General features: G+C 43.4%; 1 non-coding gene across 1 annotated transcript; it reads right to left on the bottom strand.

Annotated features, from left to right (window-relative positions):
- Positions 1-9,881: 9,881 nt before the first annotated feature.
- Trnat-ugu lies at positions 9,882-9,956 on the bottom strand. Its single transcript has one exon. It is a non-coding gene; the product is annotated as a tRNA-Thr (tRNA).
- Between the last annotated feature and the right edge of the window lie 9,232 nt (positions 9,957-19,188).

Below are 19,188 nucleotides of genomic sequence, written 5' to 3'. Positions count from 1 at the left end.
TAAAAACTTACCTCTGAGCTACAGACAGCAAAATAAACAATACAGCGAAATACTTGAGAAACATGGTATGCTTTATAATGTGTTTTGCTGTGTGAAAAAACACAGCCTTAAGGGACGAGAATAAAAGCACGTAACAGAGTGATCCAACTCATCAAGAGACAAAGGAAACTATTTTTGGTTTCGAGGTATATTTGTTGCATTATTGGTAGATTTCTGTGAGGTGACCAAACAGCGAGGTCATTGGTCCCATCGCATTAGGGAAGGATGGGGAAGGAAGTCGGCCGTGTTCTTTCAAAGGAACCATCTCGGTATTTGCCTGAACTGATTTAGGGAAATCACGGAAAACCTAAATCAGGACAGCCGGACGCGGGTTTGAACCGTCGTCCTCCCAAATGCGAGTCCAGTGTGCTGACCACTGCACCACCTCGCTCGGTATTACATTATTCTGCATATCTATATGTTTAAGGTTACCTTCATGTAGAAATGGAATTCTACTGAAAAGTGGATAGACCATCTCTAAACGGTATACAAATGATCTATTTTTTCTGTTTGTTTTCTTATTACTTTATTCAGCCATATTATTACATGAATATAACGCCCTAAATACATTCCAACAATTTTTGTGTGAACGAGCAATAATTCAGTGAATCTTCGAGTTTATAATGGAAATATATTTCATGTAATTATTTTACCAACTGAAGAGTTTTTAAGTTAGGAAAAAAATCAAGTCTTAAATCTAGATTTCCTTTGTACAAGGGAACTGAGTAGCCATACATATTTATATATTATAAGGCATTAGCTCGCGTTCACACCATTACCATTTGTTCAAGTTTCTAATTCAGATAAGTTTTCTTAAGAATTTTATGTTTCAACTGTGGAAGCACGAAGGCAAATTTTCATTCAAAAATTAAGGATTCGTTTAGGCTGTGCCTACATACCAGCAGAATTATCCTACATTTTGGTTTTGACTTCGTAACGGTTTTTTTCCGATAATAGTCACAATTTTTAATATAATCAGTGTCTACGCAGACCGCTGACATTTACTAGGAACGCCACATTGCACCCCTTGCTATCGCTGACACGGATTATTTTTGCTTGCAATCGTTAACGAGCACCAAGCGACCTACTCCACTGCCGGAAGAAAAAGATGCTGTGTTCACTTCTACGGCACGCGACTGTTATTCACATCGCTACACAGCTGCAATTCTTAGAACGTTATTTTCAGAATGTTTCATAACTTATTTCATTTCTAATATTCTTAATCCAACTGTATAAATGCCTTTGCCATGCACTGACCATGAACACTCATCACATCGTAAGATTAATTTTGGAAAGTTACCTTACTGTATACTCCAGGCTGTTTGGATACACGGGAAAAATACACACATCAAAAAAAGTTTTGCATCACACCAGACCCCAGAACTCCTGAAGAGAGACTTTGACAGTGGATATTGTATCACAGACACAGTCCCTTTGACTGTTCAGAGATGTAACTAAACCCGCCCAAAGATGTAAACAGCCATGCATGAGCAGCGCCTATTAGACGGAGGGGGTTTACAGCCGATCAGTTCCAGGCATTCCACCAGGAAGGAGGTACACGTCTCGTGTTGTCTGTAGTTCAACCATTCCTAGACGGTCAATACCGCGGTTCGATCGCGACCGCATTGTTCCTTTGTTCCAAGAAGGGCTCTCAACAAGGGAAGAGTCCAGGCGTCTCGGAGTGAACCAAAGCAATGTTGTTCGGACATGGAGGAGATACAGACCGCATTGTTACTTTGTTCCAAGAAGGGCTCTCAACAAGGGAAGAGTCCAGGCGTCTCGGAGTGAACCAAAGCAATGTTGTTCGGACATGAAGGAGATACAGAGGCAGCAACTGTCGATGACATGCCTCGCTCAGGCCGCCCAAGGGCTACTACTGCAGTGGATGACCGCTAGCTACGGATTATGGCTCGGAGGAACCTTGACAACAACGCCACCACGTTGAATAATGCTTTTCGTGCAGCCACAGGACGTCGTATTACGACTCAGACTGTGCGCAATAGGCTGCATGATGCGCAACTTCACTCCCGACGTCCACGGCGATTTCTATATTTGCAACCACGACACCATGCAGAGCGGTACAGATCGACCCAACAACATGCTGAATGGACCGCTCAGGATTAGAATAACGTTCTCTTCACCGATGAGTGTCGCATATGCCTTCAACCAGACAATAGTCGGAGACATGTCTGGAGGCAACCCGGACAGGCTGAACGCCTTAGACACACTGTCCTGCGAGTGCAGCAAGGTGGAGATTCCCTGCGTTATGTGGGGCCGACGTACACCGCTGGTGGTCATGGAAGGCGGCGCTGTAAGATATGTGAATGACATCCTCCGACCGATTGTGCAACCATATCGGCAGCATATGGCGAGGCATTCGTCTTCATGGACTGCAATTCGCGCCCCCATTGTACACATCTTGTGAATGGCTTCCTCCAGGGTAACGACGTCGCTCGACTAGAGTGGACAGCATGTTCTCCAGACATGAACCCTATCGCACATGCCTGGGATCGATTGAAAAGGGCTGTTTATGGACGACCATGGCCCACCAACCACTCTGAAGGATCTATGCCGAATCGCAGTTGAGAAGTGGGGCAATGTGGATCAACAGTGCCTTGATGAACTTGTGGACAGTATGCCACGACGATTGCAGACATGCATCAACGCAAGAGGACCGGTGTGTACGTCAATCTGGACCACCACCTTTGAAGGTCTCGCTGTATGGTGGTACAACATGCCATGTGGTTTTTATGAGCAATAAAAAGGGCGGAAATGGTGTTTATGATGATTTCAGTTCTAATTTTTTTGTACAACTTCCGGAACTCTCAGAACGGGGGTGATACAATTCTTTTTTTTAAAATGTGTGTACAACCAGTAGCAACGCCGAAAATTAACTCCACTTCTTCACAATAATCCTATCACGTGCATTTCAAACAAATGCACTTATATACACAATGAAACTTACTCTAATATTTGGTCGAGTGGCTTCATTAAATGTTAAATTACTTCAAAGGTGCACATCTACCGTCGGCCGGTGTGGCCGAGCGGTTCTAGGTGCTTCAGTCCGGAACCGCTACGCTCGCAGGTTCGAATCCTGCCTCGGGCATGGCTGTGTGTGATGTCCTTAGGTTAGTTAGGTTTAAGTAGTTCTAAGTTCTAGGGGACTGATGACCTCAGTGCTCAGAGCCACTTGAGTCATTTTTTTGCACATCAACACTCTACTGAAAAAATAAAGCTGTAGAAAATGAATAAAAGAATTTAACTGATAATGTATAATTTGCATTCCATTGTAACAGATCCAAATATGGAACTGTTTTCCGGGAAATAGTTTCATTATTTATCAACTCCATAGCAGTGACGACTGCATCACTGGGCACTATGGAAAACAGCTTCTTCACTATTGGCAATATTTAGTTTTCAGTATCTGCCACTGCACACCGCACTGCTACTGGAAACCTGAGCGTTTTTCTACCTATAGCCGCTGAACTGACAGTCCTGAAAAAGAACGAGGATTGGAAAAGCAAGTTTGTTGTTCATGAATTGGCAGTACGTTTCACTTCACGTTAAAAATTTGAAGAAATACATTTCCGGATCGCTTTAACTATAAATCTGCATTATAATTCTAAATGACAGCTGGCTAGTAACATCCTGGCGGATTTATCGACTATAAAAGTCGATGAAACGCAGTTGCTGAAATACTGTAAGACCCTCTCCTCATCGTCTAAGCCTTCCTTACCTTAGCTGGAATAAGACAAGCCACTGCCTGAGCTGCCGGCATTTCCTGATTGGCATTAATTGCAATGTGAACTTTTGGAAACTCATGTACACTACTGGCCAAAAAGTGCTACACCACGAAGCTCACGCGCTACAGACGCGAAATTTAGCCGACAGGGAGAAGATGCTGTGATATATAAATGATAAGCTTTTCAGAGCATTCACACAAGGTTGGTGCCGGTGGCGACACCTACAACGTGCTGATATGAGGAAAGTTTCCAACCGATTTCTCATACACAAACAGCAGTTGACCGCGGTGCCTGGTGAAACGTTGTTGGGATGCCTTGTGTAAGGAGGAGAAATGCCGACTTTGATAAAGGTCGGATTGTAGCCTATCGCGATTGCGGTTTATTGTATCGCGACGTTGCTGCTCGCGTTGGTCGAAATCCAATGACTGTTTTCAGAATATGGAATCGGTGGGTTCAAGAGGGTAATACAGAACGCCGTGCTGGATCCCAACGGCCTCGTATCACTAGCAGTCCAGATGACAGGCATCTTATCCGCATGGCTGTAACGGGTCGTGCAGCCACGTCTCGATCCCTGAGTCAACAGATGGGGACGTTTGCAAGACAACAACCATCTGCACTAACAGTTCGACGACGTATGCAGCAGCATGGAGTATCAGCTCGGAGACCATGGCTGCGGTTACCCTTGACGCTGCATCACAGACATGAGCGCCTGCGATGGTGTACTCAACGACGAACCTGGGTGCACGAATGGCAAAACATCATTTTTTCGGATGAATCCAGGTTCTGTTTCCAGCATCATGATGGTCGCGTCCGTGTTTGGCGACATCGCGGTGAACGCACATTGGAAGCGTGTTTTCGTCATCGCCATACTGGCGTATCACCCGGCGTGATGGTATGGGGTGCCATTGGTTACACGTCTCGGTCATCTCTTGTTCGCATTGACGGCACTTTGAACAGTGGACGTTACATTTCAGATGTGTTACGACCCGTGGCTCTACCCTTCATTCGATCCCTGCGAAACCCTACATTTCAGCAGGATAATGCACGACCGCATGTTGCAGGTCCTGTACGGGCCTTTCTGGATACAGAAAATGTTCGACTGCTGCAGTGGCCAGCACATTCTCCAGATCTCTCACCAACTGAAAACGTCTGGTCAATGGTGGCCGAGCAACTGACTCGTCACAATACGCCAGTCACCACTCTTGATGAACTGTGGTATCGTGCTGAAGCTGCATGGGCAGCTGTACCTGTACACGCCATCCAAGCTCTGTTTGACTCAATGCCCAGGCGTATCAAGGCCGTTATTACGGCCAGAGGTGGTTGTTCTGGGTACTGATTTCTCAGGATCTATGCATCCAAATTGTGTGAAAATGTAATCACATGTCAGTTCTAGTATAATACATTTGTCCAATGAATACCCGTTTATCATCAGCATTTCTTCTTGGTGTAGCAATTTTAACGGCCAGTAGTGTAACTTTCAGGATTTTTAATTGATCAAATTATTATCCACTGAAATGCTGTTAAACAGCGGTGGTTCAGTCAGAAAGTTAACAGAATCTCTCTCAGATGTACAAATACCACGTAAGAATTTAATTCTATGTCTAGACGTCGCCGGTAGATAGAGATAGCTGTGCAGTTGTTTCGAAATAGTCTCAAGATGTAAGGCACTATGACTGCTGCCAATTGAAAATGTGAAATCTAGTAAGATGTTTGCCTATAAAGAACATATCCACAGCTACAATTCATCGCAAACTAGCGCAAGTTTACGAAGCGAGTGTAACGTCACGAAAGCACGAGTGGTTTTCGCGCCAGGAATTCGATATACGTAGAATATATCTGTGACGCGAGCAAAAGTTAGGGCGAAGTATTGATTCAAGCCGATTGCAGAGGAACTCAAAATCTCCGTCAGTAGTGAAGTGGTTATCATATTGTACTACGGGAAGACATTTACTCGCTGGGTATCGCGACAAATCTCAGATGAGAATGAAACCAAGCAAACTGCACGGCCTCTGCAACATTTAAGGCAGTATCATGGAGTGGAGACTTCATTGCTGTACTGTATGGACACACGGGGTGGAAAGTGGGTGCATTATGCCGCTCCCGAGACGAAGAAAGGATCAGTATCATGGAAACACTGCTTGTCTCCCCCGTATAAGATGCAAAACAAAGGTATCCGCCATGTAAGTTACTGCAACAGTCTTTTGGAACACAAAGGGTGCATTGCTGGTTTATTTTCTTCCCATAGACTGTGAATGTTGTACGTTATTGTGTAGCACGGGAACTACTGCAGAAGGCAATTCGGAGGAACCGATTGGCTTTGATTTCGAAAGGAGCTGTGACGTTGCACGATAATAAATGACCAAGAATGACCTCGGTTACGGTTGATAAAGCGGTTCCTACAGACTGTGCTGAAACGCCCCGCATACATTCCGGACCTTGTACCAAGCACTTAGCGTCTCTTCTGGCAGTTAAAGAAGCATCTGCGCAATGGTCAATTCAGAACTGATGTCGACGTTCGGGATACTGTTAGTAAAAGGCTGTTAGACCTGAAACTTTATTTCTTTTTTGCCGGTTACGACAGATGCGTAGGAAATCAGTCCACGTGGGACAGTAACATGTAACACAAGAAATGTACTCGCTTTTGCGAATATGATCGGATTCCAGCTGCACAATGTATTGTGGCAATGAAAATTTGTGCCGGACCGGGACTCGAAGCCTGATTTCCTGCTTTGCGTGAGTCATCGCCTTTGCCGCCTCCGTCATTCGAGCACGTCTCCAGAGTCGACCCAAACTTCCATACATTTCCGTGTGTCTACGTCCTGTACTCGCACGGCTGCTTTGATTCTCGCACAGGTAGAGAGTTATGATTATTGTCGTAGCCTTATCTTGACATGAAACACTATACTACAGCGCCTGTGTTTTTACGATGTACTCTGAAATGTCCTACAGACATGTATGCATGTTTGGAAGAACAGGTACTACTGCGATCAACACAAGAAATATATTAGCAATTGCAAATATGATCAGACTCAAGCTGCGCAATGTGTTGGTGAAAATGAACATATGTGCCCGATGGGACTCGTACCCGAGTTTACTGCTTTACGCGGGCAGTCGCCACAGCCTCGCCCATCCGAGCACGAATCTATTCGCACAAGTGTTGTGATTACCGCACAGGGAGAGACTTGCGGTTATTGTCACTGCCTTGTCTTGGCATGAAATAATAGACTGCAGTGCCTGAGTTTTTAGGATGTACTCTTCAATGTCCTCCAGACATGCATTGCAGAATACGTCGTCAAAGTTAGGATTGCAACATAGTAATATGTAACACTGCCTTAGTAACTTTGTACAACTCTTTGATATCCTGAATACACGTTTTCTCGTAGAGGACACATTATCTTACTTTCTGAACCAACGCCGTATATTATACTGTAATTTTTTTTTTTGATCTTATGGGACTTAACTGCTAAGGTCATCAGTCCGTAAGCTTACACACTACTTAAACTAAACTATCCTAAGGACAAACACACACACCCATGCCCGACGGAGGACTCGAACCCCCGCGGGACCAGCCGCACAGTCCATGACTGCAGTGCCTAAGACCGTTCAGCTAATCCCGCGCGGCTATACTGTAATATCAGGGCAGAATGAAAGCTGTCAGTTGTTGAGGATTAAAAGAACAGCATTATCAGTCAAAAAAACTATTTTTATGAACTGGTCTCTAAGGAGCAACTTATTTCATACGTGACTTTTGCAACAATCAAGATCATGTAAGTTATCAGTCTTAAAAATAGGAATGTAATTCTAAAGTAATAAGAGCAAAAACTCGCATAAGTGCTATGTCTCAGTTTATAAGGTCTCACCTCACTATTTCAATAATTGTAAGTTAAAAAAATATCATCTTGACCACCAGATCACTGAAAATTATATTCTCTGATGTTTCTGCTGTATTAACGGTGCCTTCGTCTACTGCATCTCCGCGGGAGGCGATGTATTTAAACTGGCCGCCAGTGCGCCACCGCAAGCGTCGCTCTCTCCAGCGCTCGCCGTCCCCGGTATTTGGCGCCATGGGATGTACCTCATAAACCCTAGTAGTTTGCATAAAGGACAATTCAGAAACTGAAATATTTAATTTGTTGGTTCATAGTACTTGCAAAATGTGGACAAAGGTACAGAAAGTAACATCTTGACACTTGATCTAAACATTGCACTTTTTGCGTTGCCTACATATTTTTGTAGACATTTTAGACGTAAAAAGAACGTTGAGGAGATTGAGAGTCATAATAGAACTGTTTGGATGTGGAAAATAATTTACTAGGAGGATATGCTGTGCCTCACATCAAGCATGGTTCATAAATAGAAGCGTAAGTGTTTACAAATACTCCCAAGTGTTGGTGAGGACAAGTTACAGAAGCATAAAGAAGAAGTTGATTTTATTTCGCATTTTGAAATTTTTCTGAATAGTTGTAGAAGTAAAACATATCTTTGCCAGCTATATATTTTAAATTCGTTAATCTCGTTGCTTACACGGATGTTGTTTTTAACTACTTATGGGGAACACCTTTTGTACCTGTTCTCATGCTCCACAGAAATTGTCTTGCAGGATAAAGTTAATACTCCAGCATGGGATCACTGTAATGTTTGACGAACTTTAAAAGTGAGTGGCTGACTCTACAGCAAACCTCATTTCTTAACTACTGTGATATCACGTATCGATAGTGCCTCACGAGTGTCAAAGTTGGCAATGGAATTGCAAGTTTCCATCAGACGCCGATAACGATCCTGGTGGATATGGTGGACCCAATGGAGCACGCCTGCTGAGCCACACCTCCAGTGGCTTTGTACAACAAGCGTCATCTGCCGCCGCCATACAGGATGGCCAGCGGCAGCCACGTAGCCCCCTCGCGCCTGGAAACTCTGGAGTACATGACCCTACGTACACGCTACCTCGTCGCGGCTCCGACTCTATCATTTGTGCATTAGTACAGAGAGCTTCACCCTTGTTGACACTGAGACCACTCTGTAGCCCACCTCTCTTTACTGTTGTGTACGAAGTCGTACACAAACAACTACTATACCTTAATGGCATCATCAACAGAAGAGGGCAAATTTTGTACTGTATGATGAAGTTACTACCCTATGGTAGAGTTGCTATATTGTTTCACTGACTTCGAAAGCATAGAAACTCTCATTTCTTACACATACAGATGTGTATTTCTGTTGTTTATTATATTCCATTGAAGAGTCATGTAGTGACAACAGAAGGTGACGAACGCTTTGAATTGCAAAATTCGTTGTCGACGGGACGTCAAACACTAATCTTCTACTCCCTTCCACAAACTTAACTTTCGTGCCGAACTAAATATGGACGACTGTTACAAAAATTACGTATCAATACTAGCCACCAGGTGGCAAGGTTCTAGTGGCTTTGGAAACTTGAATTAAAGGTCTATGGGCAAACTATAAACAAAATCAGTATCGGAACACGTGTAGAACCAACAGAAAAATTAAACTGACGTTGAAACTATACAAACAAAAGCATGCAGTTAAATTACGGAATTTAAGCAAAAGCCTATAGGGAATGGATGAAGGGATTACAAAGGAAACGTCTTGGGATACACACAAACCAATCATATCTCATACAGAGAAAGACAAGTAATAAACAGCATTGGCAATTTAAAAAAACTGCAGAAGCAAAACGCACTTTTCTCTTATTAGGTAATACACATGCACCAGAACGGGCACATAGAGGGGAATACATCATGTATTGGGAGAAGATCTTTATTGAGAAATATTTTGCTGACTTTTAACGCTACTGCACTAACGAAATACAGTTTTGTGTGTAAACAGGACGATTTAAATTCCGTGTTGTTCGTTTGTAGCACTTCCTGAAAAATATAATTTTAATGGGCTAAAATAATTAATTTTCAAAACAACTTCCTTCTTTTTTCTTCCTTCTGCCCCGTTCGCTGCATGCAATCTCAACATGACTCTTTTGTCATAAGCACTGTCAAACTTTCGTCTGAGCAAATGAGAATTATATTAATACCTTCAGCTGCTGACGGGAGTTGATATATATCAACGGGGACACGTGAATATGTTTACCCCGACCGGGACTCGAACCCGGGATCTCCTGCTTACATGGCAGACGCTCTGTCCATCTGAGCCACCGAGAGCACAAAGGATAGCGTGACTGCAGGGACTATCTCGCGCACGCCTCCCGCGAGACCCGCATTCTCACCTTGTAAGTCCACACACTACATTCGTAGTGTCAAAACCCAACACACTCATTATTCGTGGAAGACATTCTTACCAAGTCCCGCAAGAGTTCGGGGAATATGTGTGCATCCGCACAGAAGAAGAAGAAGGTCATGGCCGGTATTGCCAGAACTATATATTTATATGGATATGGTGTCTGTTCTTTCGGACATGTCTGACAGAACAGACGCCGTATCCATATAAGTATATTCGTCTATGTGTACGTGTTAAATCCTCACGGAGGAGGAGGAGATTAGTGTTTAACGTCCCGTCGACAACGAGGTCATTAGAGACGGAGCAGAAGCTCGGATTAGGGAAGGATGGGGAAGGGAATCGGCCGTGCCCTTTCGGAAGAACCATCCCGGCATTTGCCTGAAGTGATCTAGGGAAATCACGGAAAACCTAAATCAGGATGGCCGGACGCGGGATTGAACCGTCGTCCTCCCGAATGCGAGTCCAGTGTGCTAACCACTGCGCCACCTCGCTCGGTTTAAATCCTCACGTCAAAGGTTAATACATTGAGTACAGAATAAAACTATTTTATATCCAGAATAAAATAGCCGAATAATCTAAATGACGATTTGTCATTACTAATTAATTGGGCAACATCTCAAGCGAAAGAAATATCTTTTGCTCACGATGAAAAGGTAACACACTGATCCTTACATGTGGTCGATCATTGTTTTGCTGAAATATAGCTTGTAGAAATGCCTATAAAAGAAAATTAATTCGTAGTGTACAGTCTCTTTCCTGTAGGGGTAACTATTAAGACTGCGCTCAATACTACAGTATCCGGACCGCATATTACATCCAATGCAGCTCCAAACAAACACATTTGGCCTTTGACCGCTGAGCCAAACGGCCGTGAAGTTGGACAAATTGTGGTCACCATCTCCACCTCGTACAAAAACACTACTCAGCATGGCAGAGACCGTATTTATGAGTTAATTGCAGTCTGAGATGTTTCTGATTTCTGGCTATACAAAATAGAATACATGCCATAGTCTAATCCGCAGAAGACGCTGTCGAACCATCGACGCAGAGAGATGCACAGCCGTAGCATTCCTCTAGCTCGAGCTAACAGTTTGGACGAAATTACAGTAGCCATTACGGCGATGTGTACATTCCGCATTGTAATCACATTTCATGTTCGAGCACCCTCTATCGTATTTCCACTGATACCACCCTTACTGCGTGCTATTAAAAGCCAAAATGTCACGGTTTAAGAAATCCATGGAATGATCACCAATATAAACACACACACAATGAAGATGGACACTCAGTTACGCAACGACACCAAAGCAATTTCCTTTTATGTTGCACCTTCCTGCAGTGTTGTTAACCGCTACTTGAAGACAGCTGTTACAACAATCATGGGAGTTGCGGGTGGGTCAGCACTGGTGTCGAAACCTCTACGAGAGTTCCCGCTCCTCTAGCAGCTTCCATCACAAGAGAACCTCCGTTCTTTGCCTCTAGACCAAGCCTGTTTTCATTTGGTTAATGTCCTAGCTGCAAACAAAACGTCTAGTATTACCGTAACATTTGTTTAGCGAAATAACCTATCCAGTAGGGTATTAGCGACTTCGCGTATGCGGAAAGGATAGAGTTCATTGGATACGCCAGGAGAAGCTCTAGCTTGGAGTGTAAGGTATCATTGACGGTGTGGTCATTAAACTCTAAGCACGAGTGCATTTCATTTTTGAGGTTACTAGCTATTCTTCGTCTCTTACATAAAAAATTTTAGTTTGTTTCTTAAATAAACATGTTCTATTTGCTTATCTTCATTTGATTTCATTTCTTCTGTCCTTCAGAGGTTCTAGTTGCCACTGCAGATCATTAGCCTTATCATTTGCCACATTTTCTCACTTATTTCGGTGGTAATTTCATTCAAAGGACATAAGTCAATATGAAGCAAGTGATCTGTCAGTAGTTCTTAGCGAGAGGACAATGACAAAATAGTAATAACAGAATTTAGCCGGTAATTTTATATCTGAAAATCCACAAATGCATTTACAGTACCTTCTAAGACTATGTACGAGACATAAAGCGTAATAGCTAGTGGGAAATAACGCCTGACGTATGGCAACATGCAAAAGAGTGAAGGTAGCCTTTCTATAAGGCGCAAGAAAGTGCAAATTAATAGAATTAAAATAACTTCCTGTGATGTTCTTCATTTCTGAGTCATTTCAGTACATTTAAATGCAGAAAAATGTTGTTATAATCTTAAGTGAAGGATAAGTCAGACAAAGGACGGGCTGCATCTCGTGGTCGTGCGGTAGCGTTCTCGCTTCCCACGCCCGGGTTCCTGGGTTCGATTCCCGGCGGGGTCAGGGATTTTCTCTGCCTCGTGATGGCTGGGTGTTGTGTGATGTCCTTAGGTTAGTTAGGTTTAAGTAGTTCTAAGTTCTAGGGGACTGATGACCTAAGATGTTAAGTCCCATAGTGCTCAGAGCCATTTGCACCATTTTTTGAGCCACACATTCCGCACACCTTTGTGTGTGAACTTTTGCTACTTGTTTGTACCAGTAAACTATAGCACCAGTTTTCATCTATTCTAATGAAGGACAAGGTAGTAACAACACTTTAAGTTGTGTTTCCTGATCTTGAGTCCTCTAACACTGCAGCAGATAGGGCCTCCCGAATGGAGCTACACGACGAATTTCTTTTCTTCTTTTCTTCACGCTGGTGAACTATTTCGAAGTGTTGTTTTGTATCTTTGTTCGTGGATAACGACAAACTAAGGTACTGCATTACAATTTAGTTGTTCTATGCTTCAAGGCTCTAAAGACCATTCGTACAATCATTTTCAGTAATTTAGTAAATACGCAGCTAACTCATTTTTAATGCTACAGACTTCTACTTTCAATGAAAATGATCCACATTTTAAATTATATCAGAATATGTAATAAAATAAAAACGTGGCTTCCCGAATTATTGCATGGGTTCCTGAGAGGGTGTAGCTATCGTTCTGTGTTTCAATCAATAAGTGGTAGTGGTGCGATACAACCCGCAATGCAATTTCGTGACGTACTTTCCTTTCATATTTTAGACCGTTACAGTCAATGGGTACAAAAATTAAACACAGAATGGTTCACCAAACATTTCGAAATATGAACATACGATGGATAGTTGAAACTTAGCTGATCATAGATAATGGGAATGATTCGTCCGCGTTCGTTGTGTATAAACACCTACAGCATAACTGTGTTTGATAATATAGAGTGATACAGGATAGATTCAAAAATAGTATGTGGATGTCCAATTGTTTACACTACGACTTTCCTGCTGTATCACAAAGCAGAAGCTACAATTCTGAAGGCTGACATGTCTTCCATTAACTTCTACCGATCGAAGAATGAGGAAGATTAGACATGCACAGATATGTAAGATCTGAACGTCGTACTATTTAGTCTATATTTTCTTGCATCGGTTGTAAACTAACATGCAGCACTGACATTGATCGGTACGATATTTCTATCTGATGGTTGCAAGATGGGGGTAACACTGTGAGATCATTGCACGCATATTGTTGTTGATCTCGACGGAACCTGCTAATGGAAATACATTGCAGAACTTCATGACGTGTAAGAATCATGATGATCTTCAAAAATGATACATTACAGATTCTACTGAGTCAGGATCTTTCGCTGAGTAAACATGTGGTTGACGTCGGATACAGCTATTTTAGAAACTTCGCTTCAGGTCACGTATTCTATAATCTTTATTATCAAAATCATGTGCAACTCCACTACCATAGCTGAAAGCCTGCCTTTTCGTTACAAACCAATTTCATTTATGTCATAGCTTTGCCAGAGGAGATAAAATGGATAATTAGGCAGTGAAACAATAATTGTTGATTACATTTAGTAAGTGGTGACATTAATCACATATCAGTCCGAACAGTAGTAATACTGGCGATCGGATATCTATGCTTCCTTTATTTTGCCATTCAGACCTCTGAGCGTTCAAGTTAAATGAAAGTACTTGGTCCGCGCGATAGCCTGACCGACTCTGGAGCACCGACAGAGAGAGAGAGCCTTCCGTATTAGCTGGCTTTCAGCGGGATGATGCGCCTGCCAGAGGAGGCAATCATTCGGAGATTGCCCGTTGCTCACTGCGGCCCCTCCGCCAAATTATTCTCGCCGATAATCGGGTCCCTCTGACCCAGCACTCTGTTCTGCATAACTACGAAGATCCCTTGCTCATTTTAGGATCACGTGCATACCTTTTGCAGTCTATACTATCCCGTCATGTGTAAATACGTATAAGATTACGTGAAATTGTTATACGCCAGTTCTGTTGTTTCCATGAATACATAGCTTGTTCCTCATTTGAAGGATTTAGGGGTATAACTATTATCAAAATTAATACACACACCACTGTCTTATTCCCTTAGAGTTTTAAATGTTAATGGTTGTAGCGAAGGTATACTGTTAAACGTATTGTGTTGAATGGTGAGGTCATACGAGGTTTGGAACTTTAATAGTGGCAACTATTTACTTACAGCTAGTAGAAAATAGATACATGTTTCAAAGTTTTACTCACCTTCAGAGTAATCAGCAGTATTGTGTATAACCCGTTGGCAGCGATGTGGAAGTCGTAGGATACTCTTAGCAGTGCCGGTTGTGTTGACAGTTCGAGCGGCGCAGTCTATTGCCGGACGAATTTGTAGCAGTTCTGAAGCGAATGCCGTGAAGTGTTTCCTTGAATTTATAAATGGAGCATTGTCCTGCAATATGATGGTCAGGTCCTGCAGAAAACCTCATCACTTCTGTCTCTAAGCTGATCGTAGGTTTTGTTCCAAAAATGAACAGCATAGAGAAAGAAGTGATGACGCTTTCTGCAGGACTTGACCATCATTTTGCGGGACAATGCTCAAACACGTACAGTGCAAGCTGTTACTGATTTGTTTGACTGATGGGACTGTGAAGTGCTATACCACCTACCGCATTCCCCTGACTTAAGCCCTCGTGAGTTCAACTCGATATCTAAACTGAAGGAAACACAGGTATTAAATCCAGGCTAGTACCAAATTAAAAATTTATAAATTTTAAAATTAAAATTATGTAAATTAATACGTAATTCAGCTTTATTTAGATTTGACAATGGATGTCTGATTTTGATTAAACTGAAATTCAAATTTAGGATACCTACCGCGTTTTGCGAAAACTTTTTCAATGGAAAGAGAAAACCTGGGATCTATGTTTTTTACCATGTAATAAAGTGATTTATTATTCATGTAGTTGCTAACGTTGTGGCCCTGCAAATACGTTGGGGAACAACAAGTGGGATCTGGATAGGAAACATCACTAATGCATTACAGACGGCGTGATGTATTTACTAATATGGTCTGTTGAGAGGTAAATATCAATCGGCTGGTAGCTTCTGATTTCGAGGTGAAGCGTATAGTCGATCTGGCCTAGTGAAATGGTTACTCAATAAGCAGATATGAGTTTCGCGTACAGACAGGAAGATGAAAAGTGTAAGGAAGTTGACGATTCGTGGATGAATTTAAACTTGTTGGGCGCTAAGCAGTGTAGCCATCAGCGCTCTTTCACAAGATCATGATACTGCTCAATGGGTGATCACTCTTGTGAAAACGAAAGGAAAAACCACATAACTATAGCCACCTTAACAAAAAATTTCATATTCAGTCTCCGGTATAGCTAGCTATTCATACCGTTGTCACACGTTCATAGTACTAATAAAACAATGGATAGCAGTAAGAGGGATTGTTGTCACAGGACTAATAGGATGAGCCAGACACTCAAAAACACATTAAAACCTCCATCCTATTAAGTTGAGTAAGAGTCCTGAAGGCACACAAAATGTCAAAAAAATGTAGCTATAGTTTCGTCATCTCCTAAAATTGAGGGTAAGTCCCTCGGTAGACCAAGGGCTTCCCTCGCATCGGCATGTAGTATACAGGACGTTAATAGTGGGTCACCGTGAGTGTGACACCGTATAAACTGCATTCATGTGGAACATCATGCCGCAAGAGATAAGCATGCGTTATTAGGCGGTGTCGAGTATGGCGAATAATGACCACTTCATCCCTTCGGGGAGTTCGAAAGAAAGTGGGCCATGCGTGAATAGTCGGTTCGACCGACCACAGCTTGTTGTTGACCACGTCTAGCCAATTCCTTTTCCTTTCAGCGAACACTCTCTTTTCCACTCACGACATGAAAGCCTATAGGGGGGACGTTAAGTTACACTGTGGTATTCACCTGGCAGGCTGCTTTCGATACTTTGTAGCTCCATCATCTCCATCGATTCCCAAGTGTCCAGTGACCCAGTGGAAGACCATCTCTTTCTTCTGCCTGTGCAGGAGGTGGATAGCATCCTGGACCATCTTAACTACTGAATAGCCTGCAGAGTACTAAGAGAGTCCGTGGAGACAAGTAACGTCCCTCTACCAAGAAGCTGGACGTTCCACAGTGCTTTCTTGAAAGCCCACAAATCCGCATAGAACACCGAGAGGTGACTTGGGCAGGAATGGGACTGAATACCTAAACCCGTGTGGCGAGTCTAATGGCTGCGTGGTGGACAGCATCCAGCATCTTTAAATAGGCATACTGGAGCCACGCATTACGCTGCCGTAGTCAAGTCGTCTGCAGATGAAGGTCTTACGGACCGTAAACAAACTGGAGCTATCTGTTCGCCAGTTCTTGCCGCAAACACACTTTAAGACGTTTAGTGCCTTCAGACCTTCTGACATCTACATTTCATATCATGTAGGTGTGGTATCCATGTTAACCTATGGTCAAAACTGACGTCCAAGGACCGCAGTGAGGTATTAAAGTCCAAGACGGTTCCCCTCAGCGGGACCTCCAGGTTGGTAAAGGGCTGAACCGAATGATTGCAACACACACAGACAGGTTCTCCTGTAGAGAAGATACTGGGCCTACACTTTTATTCCCTGATGTCTCCCGAATGGAGTACCATACCTTCATTGCTGGTATGGAATAGTCACCAGATATTAAAAGTTCTCTTCACACACTCCAAATGGTTCAAATGGCTCTGAGCACTATGGGAATTAACATCTGAGGTCATCAGTCCCTTAGAACTTAGAACTACTTAAACATAACTAACCTAAGGACATCACACACATCCATGCCCGAGGCAGGATTCGAACCTGCGACGTAGCGGTCACGCGGTTCCAGACTGAAGCGCCTAGAACCGCTCGGCCACACCGACCGGCTTCACACACTCCGTTTTCTCTGTTTGATGATTCGTCTAGCTTTAGCTCTCGTTTCCCGAAAGGCTGGAAGATTGTCTCCACTTGGTCTATTCCTAAACCTATGTAACACAGCACGCCTATCCCTCATCGATAACCGACATTCCTCAGTCCATCAAGAGACGGATTTTCTCCTAGGTTTGCTAGGAGTATAGTAATGGAGGAATCAGTAGCAAGGTGTATCACATTTGTGATCCGGTCCACTTCTTCCTGCTCCTGTCACAGTGTTGCAATAAGGTCCGTCGGCTGTACAGCGGCCAGTTTGCTCTGTTGAACGTCAACATAGGTGGCTTGCGTTCAGGCACTGTAGTCGCAGCAAGGTGAAGTGAAATGAGGAGGTGGTCACTTAAGTGGCCACTTCCCACGTAACGGTACCTTCAAGGACAGGACACTATAGGGAAGAGATTTATAGTGAAGAATGCCGAAGATCCGAGCAAAAGTACGTCTTTTCCCAGTTGTTAAGTACATAGGTATCCTCTGACACCAGCAGACTCTCAAGTACCAGAGCTCCGGGATAGATGGCAGAAGAGAACCACAGAGCCGGCCGAAGTGGCCGTGCGGTTAAAGGCGCTGCAGTCTGGAACCGCAGGACCGCTACGGTCGCAGGTTCGAATCCTGCCTCGGGCATGGATGTTTGTGATGTCCTTAGGTTGGTTAGGTTTAACTAGTTCTAAGTTCTAGGGGACTAATGACCTCAGCAGTTGAGTCCCATAGTGCTCAGAGCCATTTGAACCATTTTTTTTTGAAGAACCACAGTACATGGTGGGCTGGGGAGTTGTTGCATGAGAACAATAAGTGTTGTACCATCATGGGTTTCCTACGGTGGGTGGAATATATACAGAGCATACTGTTAGGAAAGATGACGCATATAATGCTGCAGCAGCTACTTGTAAGTCAGTGGTGAGGGATGTGGTGTGTTTCGTTGAGGAACGCAGCTGCACCACTCTTTTCTCGGTCACCACTTGCGCAATTCTTCCTATGAAGGTTATATCTTGGCAACACAGGTTATCTGTGACCTTGGAATGCATCTCATGAAGGCACATGCTCGTATACTTCTCTTGTACAAGGATTTTCAATTTCTCTACATGTGTTCTATAGGCACTCGCATTCCACTGAAAGTAGCGATCCATTTTAACCATTGGTTTTAACTCTCACTAAGTCCTGTAGCCTGGAAAGGGAGTCAAAAATGTCGGTAGGAGGGGTAGACAGGCTTAGTGAAACACCGAAACATATTTCTAGGTCCATCGGACAGTCACCCCCATCAGATGTGACTAAAGCACTATGGTTAGAATGTTTGAGGTCACGCTTTTTAGGTCTGGCTTTCCTGTACAGCCTGTCGAGGCTGGTAAAGAAGTAGAAGTACATATCTTGTGACCAGACTTCGTGTTTGGATTCTGAAGTGGAAGTCACCTGCTTTTCCTTGGAACTCAAAGCTGATGGGTCTGCCAAGCTAATAACTGCAACAGCGCCTTGACAGATTCAGATACATGCACACGTGGATTTGCTAGAATCTGCATTGTGGGTTTGTGTTGAGGCATCAGACTTGACTACAGGTTGGTGCACGATAACAGATGTGCTAGCATCTGCACTGGGCGTTTGCGTTGAAGCATCACACTTCGCAACTGGTTGCTTGACGATGGTAGAGGACGAGGCTGCCAACGTTGGAGGTTACACAGCGTTGAAAGTGGTTATTGCCTCCATCAGCGGTAAACGCCTTTCCACCTGAAGCTACTGATTGCTCTTCTCCTGTATATGGACAGTACAATCCTTTGACCAGACTGGATGTGCACTGAAGCACTTAACACAACAGGGTGCTGGTGTTAACAACCAGTCTATATCATGAGCGTCTAACCCACATCTTCCATAGGTCAGCTTACATTGGCATGCTGGGATAGTGCGCCCATATCTCTGGCG

The sequence above is a fragment of the Schistocerca americana genome, chromosome X, assembly GCF_021461395.2.
Source record: "Schistocerca americana isolate TAMUIC-IGC-003095 chromosome X, iqSchAmer2.1, whole genome shotgun sequence".
In the NCBI taxonomy this organism is placed as follows: domain Eukaryota; kingdom Metazoa; phylum Arthropoda; class Insecta; order Orthoptera; family Acrididae; genus Schistocerca; species Schistocerca americana.
Note: the sequence above shows the minus strand (reverse complement) of the source record. Positions and strands in the feature narration are given on the sequence as shown.